General features: G+C 45.8%; 1 protein-coding gene across 3 annotated transcripts in view; it reads left to right on the top strand.

Annotated features, from left to right (window-relative positions):
• The window catches only part of ADCY8 (adenylate cyclase 8), a 221115-nt gene that overhangs the window by 50146 nt on the left and 156708 nt on the right, over window positions 1-14261 (top strand). The window lies entirely within an intron of this gene.

Here is a 14261-nt window from a genome sequence, read left to right as displayed (position 1 = left end):
GCGAGATCGTGACCTGGCTGAAGTCGGACGCCTAACCGACTCTGCCATCCAGGCGCCCCGAATGGTTATTTCAAGTAAATGTTTTCCTGACGTACCGATTCAAATTGTAGTAAGCTTATGGAAGAATCTCGTGTATGTGTAGGTCCTGACGCCTCGTCCTGATTTTCAGAAGAGATTACCGAACACAGTATATCTCGTGGAACATGATGGCGGTCCCAGGCCAGGGGATGCAGTAGGGAAAGCAGGTGGGGTTGAGTTCGGGGCCATGAGTTTCCAGTTTGAAGAGACTGAAATTCAGTTTCGTAGACCTCCTGATTGGGTGGATGTTATAAGGATTTAAAAAGTAGTTTTGGTGTTGAATTATATAATTCAAATATATATTGACTTTGAATATACATATATCCCGCCGGATGAGTTAGCTTTCAAAAAATAAAGATTTGCCCCGGGAAAATTATTCATACCCTCTTCAAAATTCGTGCACATCTTTGCCTCTGAAAGCCGTTTTCAAAGAGGAATAACAGGAATGTGTGGAAAATTGGTTATAGAACCAGCATATAATCTAAGTTTATTTGCTCTTGGGAGTTCTGGGTGCAACAGATGTATTAGTTCTATCGTCTTAGGCTCTCTTTCAGAAATGTTACGTCTGTGGATACGCACATGTTATATTAAGCTTTACGTGATAATAGTTTGAGAAATTATAAAGAGAGTAGCTGCCCCCAAAAAGCGCCACATTTTCTTCATCTTAGTTTGGTCAGATCATCAGTAAAAACATGGATCTTTGAAGTGACGGGAGCCACGTCTGGGCGACCTTCAGTGAGGCAGGTAGGCAGGTGCAACTGCCCCAAACTCAAGTCCCACTGCCACATGCCATTGCCAGGGGCACAGAGGAAACTACCAAATTTCCAGGCCCTCCGTGGACTTCATAGGATGCGGAATATCAGAATCCAGTTTCTCAAATTAATGTCTAGAGCCGTCATGCAACTTCATAATAGATTGACTATAGCGGTCCTGAATGTCCTTATAAAATAATCCAGAAAAATAGCTTGAAATCAACCTTGTGCAATAAACACGGGTATCTTCCGGGACGATACGTTGTGTTCCTCTGCAAAACAGAGCACCCGCCAGACTGGCCCGTCACTCTTTCCATGGGACACGAGCCAATTCAGAGAATGCTGTCATATTAATAATTTATTCGACTGTTGTTGGTGTTCTCTTGCGACCAGAGCTGCAGTTGTGGGTGAGTTGTCTGGGAAGCTCAGGCTTTTGTTTAATGTTTACAAAGTATGGGAGGCACTGGAAAGGGCTGCTTTATCATACCCCTAAGACTTTTCTTCCGTCTCCCCTCCTTCAGGTTGAGTGCCCTGGAGTCACTGTCATCTAGTCATGTCACATGGCAGAGGGACCTTCCTTTGCCTTTCATAATCTTTATGTTTTTTAAGCTGGTGGAAGGACGAAGGAAAGAACAGTATACAGAGGCGAGAACCCGTGACAGCTGGAAGATAGGGAGCAGTGACTAGAGTTCATGCATTAGCTGTCCTAACACCTGGTTGGGCCACTGGAGCCAGTGAGTTCTTGTCTTTGTTCCTCGTCCAAACATGAGCAAATGGCTTCCTTTCCAGCTTTATGTTTGCCTCAAGTGAGATCATGTGTATGCATCAATACAAAATTATAAGTCGGCCTCTTTATAAGAAAAGACTGTCTTTCGGTGGAATACTCTTCGCTCTAAATATGCAGCAAACTACGCTGTAGGTTTGGTGTAGCCCTGGCCTCACAACTACGATAATGTGTTTCCAGTATATTGACCATTCCCTTCCCCCCCGTGGTAGTAGCTAAGGGAGCTGACTCTGTTTCACTCGGTGATAAAATTACTTTCCATTTGGTCTCTGCTTCAGGTCCCCATTATCCCTGAGAACTTCCCCGGTGGTAGAGAGGCAGAGAAGCCTTTGAAATGAGACTCTTCAGGATTGGACATCTTTGCTGAATGACTTACTATCTTAGTGAGCCCCAGCAAGCTCGGAGCTTTGGTTGTTCCATCTGTGGCATGGGACTGTTAACACTCTTCCCGAAGAGGCAGCTTAATGAGAAGTACTGTGTGTCGTGCCCTTGCAGCTCAGTGAGGAGTTTGCATGATGGTGCATAATGATGCATGAGTCAGCCAGCGTAGCTCAATCCCGGGAGGGACTCCTGTGAGAACATATTATGGATTGGCTCGTCTCCGTTGAAACCCCAAGTGTAAGTTACTCATTGGGAAGGAAATCAGGATCGTGGTTTGCCTCACGTTCATAGCAACATTAGGCTCCATATCTGTTAAAATATCTTGTGTCATTAACGAATCCAACCCCATTTACCTCTTATCAGAGCTAATTGCAATACCGTATCTGTTAGAAATTCTATACCCTGCAAAGCAGACCCTGAAAGAGCCTCAGTGACAGCAGATCCTTTTTCCTTGGGAAGTGATCCCCAAAGGAGACTAAATTTCATTTTTTTGTACTTACAAATGCAGAATCAAGGGGCCTTATTCCACAGAAATGTTCAAGCTCTGTGGGATTCTTCGAGAACTGGCTTTATCCCATGGTAGGATACAAAGGAAATCGTCAAATGACTTAATTTGTTCAATCACGAATTAATTCATTTATTGAGGATCTGTTATGTGCCACGAACTTTGCTGAACATTGGGAACATAACAGTGACTAGCAGCTGGTTTCTGGTCTTACAGAGTTTACTGGATTTGGAAAGGGGTAGCTCTACAAATGCCTATGGCATTAATGTATGGGCCAAACCTAGAAACAAGCTGATGGAAGGCTACCTACAAGACACGGTGCCTGAGTTGACCTGTGAGTAGGATTTAGCTCAGCGGAGAAGCAGTGAAGAGTGCCACGTAAGGGTCCATCAACACGAACAACCTAAAAGAAGGGAGGACGCAGGTTGTTCGGACAATTAGAAGCACTCCATGATGACCTACGCCCATTATTCACTTACGCACTCGTCCATCCATTCATCCACTCATGGTGGGGTTACAGAGACAAATAAGTCTCCGTCTGTCCTCTGGATTGGGCCTGGAGGATGAGTAGAACTTTCATTATTGGAAGAGGGGGGAGAAAGAATTAGCAAAGATACTGATGATGTGATGCATATGATGCGATGAAGGACAGCAACATGGGGACATAGGTTTTCTCTGACAGCTCCTAGCAAAGTTATGTACTTCCTTCAATGGCAAACTATTCCACTCACTTTGACATTCAATATATATTTATTGAGTGTTAGCTATGTGCTATGCATACCAAAATGAAGAAGGTCTACTGCACATCTTTATTACACCATGCCACACTTGACCTTGATCATTGCATGCCTGTTTGGTAGGGTATCTGGGAGCTCCTTAAAACTCACCCGTGGCTCATTCGTCCATACAGCCCACCTAGCAGTGCCTGAAAACCAGCATGGAGTATACGGTTATAAAGTGACTGAAATTGTCAATGGTTGATAGTGGTTTCCAATAATTTTTCCAGAGAAAAATTGCCTAGCATCAGCTAGAGAATAAATGGCACACGAACCCTGCCGTCGCTTGCTTGGCGGGTCCCATGGCATGATGATGCCTGAGGTCAGGGGAAAAAGAGGCTCTGTCCTTGGATAACCTGAGGTTGCATGGGTGGTTCCATGGTCAAGAACAAGCAGGCAGGAGAGACGAGCAAATGTTAACACTTTGTGCTCAAAGTCTCTACAACCGAGATTTTTAACAAAACTTCTTGAAGGCGGCTCTTACCACCTTTCCCTCCCGTGGCAGCTGGCACAATGCCAGACAGAAGGTACCGAATGGGTCCGAATGTTGACATGTTTCATTTAGATGATTGATATCAAGAGGTTGAGCACATATTGATTTTTTCCTTTGGTCAGGCAAGGGCATCGCCTTTAAAAAAAAATTAATTTGGGGGCACCTGGGTGGCTCAGTTGGTTAAGCAGCCGACTCAATTTCGGCTCAGGTCATGATCTCACACTTTGTGAGACTGAGCCCCACGTTAGGCTGTGCACTGACAGTGTGGGGCCTGCCTGGGACTCTCTCCCTCTCTCTCTCTCTCTCTCTCTCTCTCTCTCTCTGCCCTATATCTCTCACACATACTCTCCCCCTCTCTCTCAAGTAAATAAGTAAACTTTAAAAAGAAACAAATAAAAGGTAATTTTTATCTCCAGTCGTCACCTGCATGGCGCATACTAAACATCTCTGGGTCTCTTGGTCTCCAGCTTCTGTTTCTCCAATCTGTTCTCCTTTCCAAAAGCCTGGTCTGGTTCAGAAGCCTGGATAGGCTAGTGCTTTAGAGCCAAACCTTCAATGTCTGGAAGATCTGGATTCCAGTCCTACTTTCTGTGCTTCCTGGCTATGGAAACGTAGGTACACTATTCCTCCTAGAGACCTTGTGATATGTACCCTTTGTGGGTATGAGATGAGCATGATGCTTCTGCCTTCTTCCAAGAGTTGTGGTGCGGATTAAGGAGGAACAGTTCTTAGCCCAAGGCAGAGGGTGTACTCAAGCCATACGAAAGATGATGCTATGATGATAATGCCATTGATGTCACTCTTCTCTCTGCGGGAAAACCCTTCAGTGGCCATGTTCCCTCCAAGACAACATCCAAACCCCCACACATGGCCCACCTTCCAGCCCCCATCCTCTCTCCCAGATTCTCCACTCTCACAATACTGGATGACCGACCATCATCTCCCAGAACTGCTGTTCGACTGTCCTGTGCTGTTTGGTTCTCTCAGCCTGGAAAGCCCACCTCCCTCCTAACGTCTCCACCCAGAAAATTCTGGGATCCTTCCTCCACGAGGCTTGGTTTCCTCTTTCCAAGTTGAGTGGAAATGCTTTTTGCAGCTTTGCAGGCTTCCAGCCTTCCTTAAAGTTAACTCTGCTATAGAGCCTGTTGCACCTGATGCCACGGACTAGTCTGTGTTCCCTTTGTCCTCTACAGCCAATAAGGGCTACTTAAAGATGTCTGCTCTTTCTAATTCATCTGGTTCTCTGGCATTTATTTTTTTTTATTTTTTTTTATTTTTTTTTCAACGTTTATTTATTTTTGGGACAGAGAGAGACAGAGCATGAACGGGGGAGGGGCAGAGAGAGAGGGAGACACAGAATCGGAAACAGCCTCCAGGCTCTGAGCCATCAGCCCAGAGCCCGACGTGGGGCTCGAAGTCACGGACCGCGAGATCGTGACCTGGCTGAAGTCGGACGCTTAACCGACTGCGCCACCCAGGCGCCCCTGGTTCTCTGGCATTTATCCAGCACAATGGCTGGAATAAAAGATCTTCTGATTAATTTCTGGTTAACTGATTTATATTGAATTCAAACTTTGGCCCCCGGGCGTGACTTCTGCCTACACGAGGGTCATGTTTTAATAATTCTCTTATGTAAAAGTAAAGGGGTCTCTGTCCTTTGTGACCCCCATCAAAAATGGCATGGGGAGGGCTCTTATCCAATTCGGGAATAGACTGGGACAGACTGAGCACATGTCCTGTACAAACCTGTTAGGGGAATTTTCCATCTAGAAGCTGAATCTTAAGACATCTGTCTTTGGGGAACTGGATTCTAATCACTGTAGTTACTGTGATCCCACTGCTCCTCCCAAATGATCCAATGGCCTCCGTTTATGTTAAATATTAAAATGAATTAATTGTTTTTCTTTTAGTTTGAGAATTGCTGAAAATTGCCTATGGTAATCGTGGCATTACGAGGTGTCTCCAAAGCTCTGGGGGCAGTGAAATAAAGTTTCTGATGATGCCATATGTTGTAGCAGCAGGAAGACTATTCTTAAATGCATCAGATGTTTTAGCTATGTTAAAACAATTCTGTTTAACTTAAATAATCTTTGCTAGACAACTTGGTGGAAGCTAGTGTTTCGGACAATAGTGAGAAAGTTAGGTTTCCTACTGAGTTCTGGGTTGGTTAGTTTGATTCGTATTAGTGCCCTACAGAATCGAGGGAATTATATATATTTCTTGGAAAGAGAGCACAAGCAGGAGAGAATGGCAGAGGGGGGAGAGAGAGAGAGAGAGAGAGAGAGAGAGAGACCGAGTGCATCCTAAGCAGTCTCCATGCTCAGTGCAGAGCCCAGCATGAGGCTTGATCCCATGACTCTGAAATCATGACCTGAACTGAAATCAAGAGTCGGATGCTCAACCAACTGAGCCACCCAGGCGCCCCCCTTTAGTTTTTTCCAAAGTTACAGGTAACTGTTAAGGCAGAGCCTTGTCATCCATTCATGTGTTTGCCCATTTATTCAAGGAAGAATCAAGGTTGACCTGAAAATGGCAGAATCTCAGAATATTTGGATTTTCTGCTCCAACTTGTTGTCTTCTCATTATATTCCAAAAAAACATGTTGAGTCTTTTATCGTCTGTTTTTCTACTATTTTCCATCTTTTACGTTGAAGACCACCCACGTAGCACCTGTCACGTTCATCCTTATCTGTCATTAATACATATTAACTATGGTCTAGATGATACGAGAATATTCTTGGTCTCCTCAACATTCTTATTGCCTTAGTAAGCTCATGCCTTTGCTTCTGCTTTTCCCCCTACCTGGTACAACACTCCTTTCATTCATAAACCTCATCCACTCTTCAAAGCTCCGCTCAAATGTCACCTCTTCCACAAAGACCTTCTCTGTTCTCCTCAACTGCGACCTCCGTGTTTCATTTGTGCATTTCTTTATGGCATTAATCTCTTTCTACATTCTGCTACGTCCTTGCTTTATGTTTCCTTGTACACCGTGAACTCCCCGAAGATCGGATATGTATCTCATTGTGTGCTTCGCAATAGCTCTGGATCCAGAAAGGGAGAAGCCCGAGCTGGGAAGAAAAGCAGAGACAATGAACGTCATAATGAATGCTGTCATTGTGTTTTCGCAGTAGTCTCTCAAGCAAAAATACTTGTGAATAAATAGATCGGGGAAATACTCTCCTCTTGTGCTATGGTTTCCAGGGCCCCTGTCCTCCAAAACCAGGAGCCCAGTCTGTCCTTGACACGTAAAATCTTCCTGTTCGTGCATCTTCCCAGCCAGCTTCTCCTTCTGTTATTCGTTCACATACATGACTTCACATTTAAAATACATAAGTAAATAAATAAATCTCACGTCAACTCATCTTTGTTGTTTCCAACTCATCTTGGAAGTTTCTCCACCTCCATGCTCCCTTTCTGTCACAGCGTCATTGCATTCCTTTTCACGGTTTCACTTCCACTTCCCTCGGGTATTTTGGGGATAAAAAGCAAAATGGTATCCCAGTCACCGTCTTCCCCCAGGATATAATGCTCTGCAACCGTGTGCTTGTCCAGTTCCTGCGATGCCGGAAGTATTCCAAAGCTGTGTCGTCCGGAAACCACGAACCACATAAGACTTTTGTGAAACGGGGGGAGGATGTAACTGTTGGTCCTGACTTTTGATTGGATTTAAATAACTATTAAATCACCATTTTTGTCTCTTGTCTCTCTTGTGGTGATTTAGCCCGCCTTCAGCCATCACTTCTGGATTGTTCCATGTCCATATCTCTAACACCGTGTTCTTTTCCCGGTTCCAGATGCTCGTTATCCGTTCCTGCTGGGCAGCTTCATCTGCATGGCCCCCTGGTATCATTGGCTCAGCCTGTTCAGGATCCTCTCATCTCCCCCAAATGCACTTTCTTCCGTCATACACATTTTTTTGACCTGATCTCTCCACATCGACTGTGGTGCTAATGCCTGTTAATGCTGTCTCTGCCATAAATGTACTCACTGTCCCTGTATCCTTTCCTCTAATACTGTTGAAGCCCTCCCACACAGGTTAGCTTCCTAATGGGTGCTAACCAGTTTCTAACTACTGGGAGCTGGTCTAGCCCCCTGTAGTCACTCCCCCCTGAGGCTCTCCTTCGGACCCACAGTCCCCATTCCCTTGCCAGTAATACAGTGTCTCTCTTGATTCCTGTTCACCTCTTACGGGTGTTTCTTGGCAGGTTCATCGGAGGGGTGAGGCACGTAACTAATTCACATCTCAGAACCCTACCCAATGTAACACCTGTCGTGATCATCATCTTAGTGCCCCATTTTGGTTATATAAGACTTTACACTAAATCCTCCCGTGGATTGCTACTGCCTATAGAGTATGGCCCAATCTCACTCACCCGGCGTTACAGCCCATCCTCTGCCTGGTTCAGCCCAACCTTTCAATTGCTTCACTTGCTACCTCCATTCTCGTACTCCACCCAGACCAGCAAACGCGCCCACCCTTCTGTGCCTTTGATTTTTTGCTGGATGTCTCCTGATCACCCTCCTGATCAGACCTCTACCCTTCTTTTTTATCAGTGCCCCTGCAGGCTACCCTTTAGGGAAGCATCCACAGGCTCATTACCATCTAGTTTCTGGTTGGGTTTGGCCAATGGGAGCCACAGGATGGAGACCAGTAGATGTAGATGGGAGGGCAAAGAGGTCAATGGTTTTATCTCCCCGTCACCTACCAGGCTGAGCTGTGGAACGCCAGTGCTTAACATTTCTCTACCAAAGGCCACAGCTTCTGTCAGGTAGACCTCTCCTCCAGCTACAGGATTTGCCAGGTTCCAAGGGCACTTGCAGATTCACTGTTCCTAGTCTTTGGCTATCTTGCGTCTCACCATCCATTGTCGGCTTCCTTAACTTTTCATTAAAGTCTCCTCTTTTTTTTTTTATCTTAATTTTTTGTTTGTTTATTTTCGAGAGCAAGAGAGATGCAAAGAGGGGAGGGAAGAGAGGGCAACGTAGGACCTGAAGCCGCTCCAGGCTCTGAGCTGTCAGGACAGAGCCCGACGTGAGGCTGGAACTCACAAACCGTGAGATCGTGACCTGAGCCATAGCTGGCCGCCTAACCGACTGAGCCACTCGGGTGCCCCTCATTAAAGTCTCTTTGTTACCCTTTTTGAGTGACCAGTTGTGTCCTGCTAAGACCCAGAATTCCATGTTCCTATCGCTCCCTTTGCTGCCATCCCTCGCCATTTGTATTTGTGAAGCAGTTTAGTAGAACTAGAAAGGCGAGGAGTCAGAAAAACTCTGCCTTGCCCAACATGGGTGGCTATGGAACACCTAAAATATGCTCTGTCCACATTGAGATGTGCCGTGACGTAAAATACACGCCAGGTTTGGAAGACACTACCAAAAACAAAAGGAATATAAAATATCTCCTTAATAACTTTTTAAAAATTTTTAACTGTTTCTTTTTGAGAAAGGGGGAGACAAGAGTGTGAGCAGGGGAAGGGGCAGGGAGAGAGGGAGACGGAGAACGTGAAGCAGGTTCCAGACTCTGAGCTGTCAGCACAGAGCCCGATGTAGGGTTCAAACTCACCAACTGTAAGATCACAAACTGTTCTGAAGTCAGACGCTTACTCAGCTGAGCCACCCAGGCACCCCTCTCCTTAATAAAATAGAATATATTATTGACATGCAAATAGAATATATTATTGACATGCATTTCAGCTGTTTCTTTCTACTTTTTAAAATGTGCACACTGGGGATTTTTAGGGGCACCTGGGTGTCTCAGTCGGTTGAGCGTCTGACTTCGGTTCAGGTCATGATCTCACGGTCCTTGGGTTTGAGCCCCACCTCGGGCTCTGTGCTGACAGCTGGGAGCCTGGAGCCTGTTTCCAATTCTGTGTCTCCCTCTCTCTCTGCCCCTCCCTCACCCTCGCTCGTGCTCTGTCTCTCTCTCTCTCTCAAAAATAAACATTGAAAAAATAATAAAATAAAGTACGATAAAGTAAAAGGCGTGCACTGGGGAGTTTCAGTGTGGCTCACATGATGTTTCTACTCGACACGGCTGCCCTAGATGCTCCTTCCATGTCAATTATGTGACCGTGCAAGTTGTTGAACCCCTTTGTGTGCAAGCTTTCTCATCTCTCAATTACAAGTAATTCCTGCCCTAACCCATGGGGGTGTTCTGAGAGACAAATAGCATTAATGCCTGATTTTTCAGTGTCATTTCAACCATAAATAACTCCACAAATGTTAGGGCTATTTCGGTGAAAATCTCCCCGACTCCCCGAGCTGATGCTCAGACATCCCCTCCAGGAAGCTCCCTGTGCTCCTCCCAGTCATGAAATATGACTGGCACTCAGAGATTATTAGCACGGGTTTTTTACACTCTGGTATCACGCTTAGTAGGACGATTCCCTCTAAGCGTTGGTAAGATTCTGAGCAGCGAACAGACACCAGTGTTAATGGCCTTGCCTCTCGAGAATAGCTGACTTCACTCAAGGGGTTGTGTTTGCCTCCTGTGGGGTGGAACAGCAAGTCTTACAGTCCCATCTGGCTGCCGGCTTCTTTGTGATCTTTGCGGTGCATTATTTGCATTTTGTGACGTGGCGGACAGAGGGTGAGCTCTGAAGAATGAACTTGGATTCGATTGCTAGCTCCAGCTCCGTATCTGGGTGACCTTGGGTGCATTGGTTAAACTCCCTGAAGTTTGGATCTTTCACCCGTCAAACATGATGATCCCTGTATTTCAAGGTTGCTGCGAGGAAATCGAGCATAGAGGTGAAAGTTGGATGTCAGACTTGGCCCTTGAACTATTGGACCCTCTGGGTCATGCCCTGAACTTAATAGCAGAACGCACTCTGGCTCTGATTCTAAACTGTAGGATTTCTCTTCTTGCTGTTCGTGTTCTTATTCATATGTGCCATCCCTGGGCAGTACTAATTTAATTTAATGTTATTATTATTTCTTTGGCATTTATTTATTTCTGAGAGAGAGAGAGAGAGAGAGAGAGAGCGTGTGCAGGAGCGGGGAAGGGGCAGAGAGAGGGGGACACAGAATCTGAGGCAGGCTTCAGACTCTGAGCTGCCAGCACAGAGCCCAGTGGCAGGGCTTGAACCCCAACCCGAGTGCTGGGAGATCATGACCTTAACTGACTGAGCCACCCGGGTGCTCTGGCAGCACCAATTTTAAATGCGCCCCCCCGTTTATGGCAGCACTTTGGACAATAGCCAAATTATGGAAAGAGCCTAAATATCCATCAACCGACGAATGGATAAAGAAGGTGTGGTTTATGTATATTCGATGGAATGCTGGTCATTTGCGGCAACGTGGATGGAACCGGAGAGTGTGATGCTAAGTGAAATAAGTCAGGCAGAGAAAGGCAGATACCATATGTTTTCACTCATATGTGGATCCTGAGAAACTTAACAGAACTCCGTGGGGGAGGGGGAGGGGGGAAAAGAAAAGTTCCAGAAAGGGAGGGAGGCAAAACATAAGAGACTCTTAAGTACTGAGTGAGAACAATCTGAGGGTTGATGGGGGGGTTGATGGGTGATGGGCATGGAGGAGGGCACCTGTTGGGATGAGCACTGGGTGTTGTATGGAAAACCATTTGACAATAAATTATAAATAAATAAATACATAAAGGAGAGTATAGGGTTTCCAGCAAATTCCCTTTGCTTTTCTCGCAGCAAAAGCATCCTGGATTCTCCCAACTATTCCAAAGGCTCCAGCTTCAGGCTCACCTACCCACCATATGCACCAAACTGATCACGACCTCAGGGGGTCACTCATCAAGGTGTATAGTCCTTCTCCAGGCCCGGCTTTGACCTACCTGGGTTCCATTCTTCACAGGCTTCAGGCACACGTTGATCCAGGGGCCCTCCAGTACACTTGGTTGATTTCTTCATTATTTGAGACTCCGCTAAGTCCCCAAAAGCCAAACAAAATTCCACCGCAATTGACTTTTTTCCCAGAGCCCCCTCCAGAACCGTCCTACTAGTAAGAAGGGTGTCCTCATGGGGCATCAGGAGTTCTCCCTGCTAGTGAGTTTGGGCCCCGTGTGGGGCTCTGTGCCGACAGCTCGGAGCTTAGAGCCTGCTTCGGATTCTGTGTCTCCCTCTCTGTGTCATCACTTTTAATCAAGTTAGTGCATTAGGGAGTGTAGACCAAGTCCGGAACTAGGTGTCAAGAATCAAACAAGATGAATTTCTTTTTTAGGTAGAATTTCTCATAATTAACTGGAGTTTGGTGGGCTTGGTACTTTGCAAATTCTCTCCTAGTGACAGGTGGCATGTCTTCTATCTCTTCCCTGGAATCCAAGTCTCTTGATCAGTGGAGGACTCAGGTTTCCCTCCTCATATCTAACCTGCTTTTAAACACGTAGTAGCATTGTATCAAATAAATACAATAATGACTGAATGAAGGAGCGTTGCCCATGAAGCCCTTCCCCCAGATTTGAGTATCACTGACAAATACGGAGGAATCCTTTCCCTCTCCTCCTCAAGCAGTTGGATGATAAGTTCCGCAGAAGATTCCGTTTACAACTGATGGTGTTTCCTCTTCACCTCTCTTCCCCATCAACTCCTCTTCCTCCTTCCTTACTGTCCAAGAGTCTGCAGTTTAAGTTGGTGGAAACCCCCTCTTTTGTCTGATAATCATAGGAATGTAAATACTTCATCTTATACCTCTTAAGTCTCCAACAGCTCAAAACAATTTGTCGTTCGCATCGATACTCCTGATATCTTTTTGAGACACAAAAAGACAGGTGGTGCCCTGTACCGACCTTTTATCCTAATGCCATTAATATCGTTTTGCCGTCGTCTTCAGTCTCTCAGTCAAGTACATTCAAGCACAGGGACGGCAGACGTGAAGTTCCTCCCCTGCTTTGCTCAGCACAGACCACAATGCCTGCCATAAACTCCTTCCTTGGCACACGCCATAGCACCTTGCACGGGCAGATGAGTAGCGGATGATATTCCACAATAGATTATGCAAGGAGGCAGAAAAGCTTGTGATGTGAGAGTCAGCCCTACGTGGTCTGTGGCACTCTAGAAAAGGATGAACCCTGATGAGGCTCCATAGCTCAGAGCCTGGTGCGTAGAACTCACTCACTCATGGACCAGGACAGCCGGGTATGCATTCAGGTGCTGCTGCTGACTCACTCCGTGCCCTTGGGACAACTATCTGACCTCCCTAAGCCTCAGTTTCCACATCTGTGAAATAGCAGTAAGAAATGTACCTGTCTTGGGAGTTGCTGTGAGGAAGGAGGAAATGAGGTGAATTGTGTATCACAAAGCTTGACGCGTAGTTAAGTGCTGAGTAAGATCTGTTGTTGGCAGTGGGGTTGTCGTTGTAATTCCTACTCTTTCCTTTCAAATTTTTTTTATGTTTATTTATTCGTGGGAGAGACAGAGTGCGAGTGGGGGGAGGGGCAGAGAGAGAGGGAGAGACAGGATCAGAAGAGGCTCCAGGCTCTGAGCTGTCCGCACAGAGCCCTAAGTGGGGCTCGATCCCACGAATAGATCATGACTTGAGCTGAAATCGGATGCTTAATCGATTGAGCCACCCAGGCATCCCGTAATTGTGACTCTTTCTAAAGCATTTGTTTTAATCATAAGGCAATGTCTTGCACAGAAAACAAAATCCTCAGACTACCAGAAGCTGAATTGATTTAAAAATTTTTTCATTTTATTTATTTTTAGAGAAAGAGAGAGCACACACAAGCGAGAGAGGGGGGCAGAGGGAGAGAGAGAGAGAGAGAGAGAGAGAGACTCTCAAGCAGACTTCACGCTCTGCACAGAGCTTGACGCAGGGCTCGATCCCACTGAGCCGAAATCAAAAGTCAGACACTTAACCAACTGAGCCACCCAGGTGCCCTGAGACTGGATTGATTTTAAATAAGTAGAGAGAGAGCCAGACTCAGATGTTTGCAGTGTGAAAAGCCGCGGAAGTCAAAGGCAATTGAATTACGCCTTCTGTTCAGGGAGTAGCTTGTGTTTGCCCAGAGTTAGAGGGAACTAAAGAATGAACATTGCCTGTGTTTTCCAGGTAAACTTTGCTGATTATGATACTTCCTGTTATTTCAAATATAAATGAGAACTGTTTAATCATTTTTTTTCATGAGCAGAAAATTGACATCAGCGTACCATTAAACACCGAAGTGAAAAGTGATGATGCAGATCAACAGCCAATTGGTTTTATAGGCTCGGAGGAGGGGGTCACAGGGACCACATGTCCATACCTGCCTTGAACAGTTTCTCCAGACAGTTCACGGAGATAGCAGTTGAAGGGCCACCTGCCACATTGCCTCCACTATGCCCTCTGGCCTCTGACTCGGTTTCTTTTTTGGAGCGCAGGCAATGACAGCCGTGCTTTTTTAGATGCAGCAGAAGAGGGATGTGCAGTTTGCTGTCCTGTATTAATACAGAGGTTGGCTTCAAGCCAGTTACTTCTCTGAGCCTGAGTTTCTTCACCTGTAAAATTGTTTTAATAATTCCTACCTCGAAGGATTCTTGTG

This window comes from Herpailurus yagouaroundi, unplaced genomic scaffold, assembly GCF_014898765.1.
Source record: "Herpailurus yagouaroundi ecotype Mexico unplaced genomic scaffold, PumYag 186, whole genome shotgun sequence".
In the NCBI taxonomy this organism is placed as follows: domain Eukaryota; kingdom Metazoa; phylum Chordata; class Mammalia; order Carnivora; family Felidae; genus Herpailurus; species Herpailurus yagouaroundi.
Note: the sequence above shows the minus strand (reverse complement) of the source record. Positions and strands in the feature narration are given on the sequence as shown.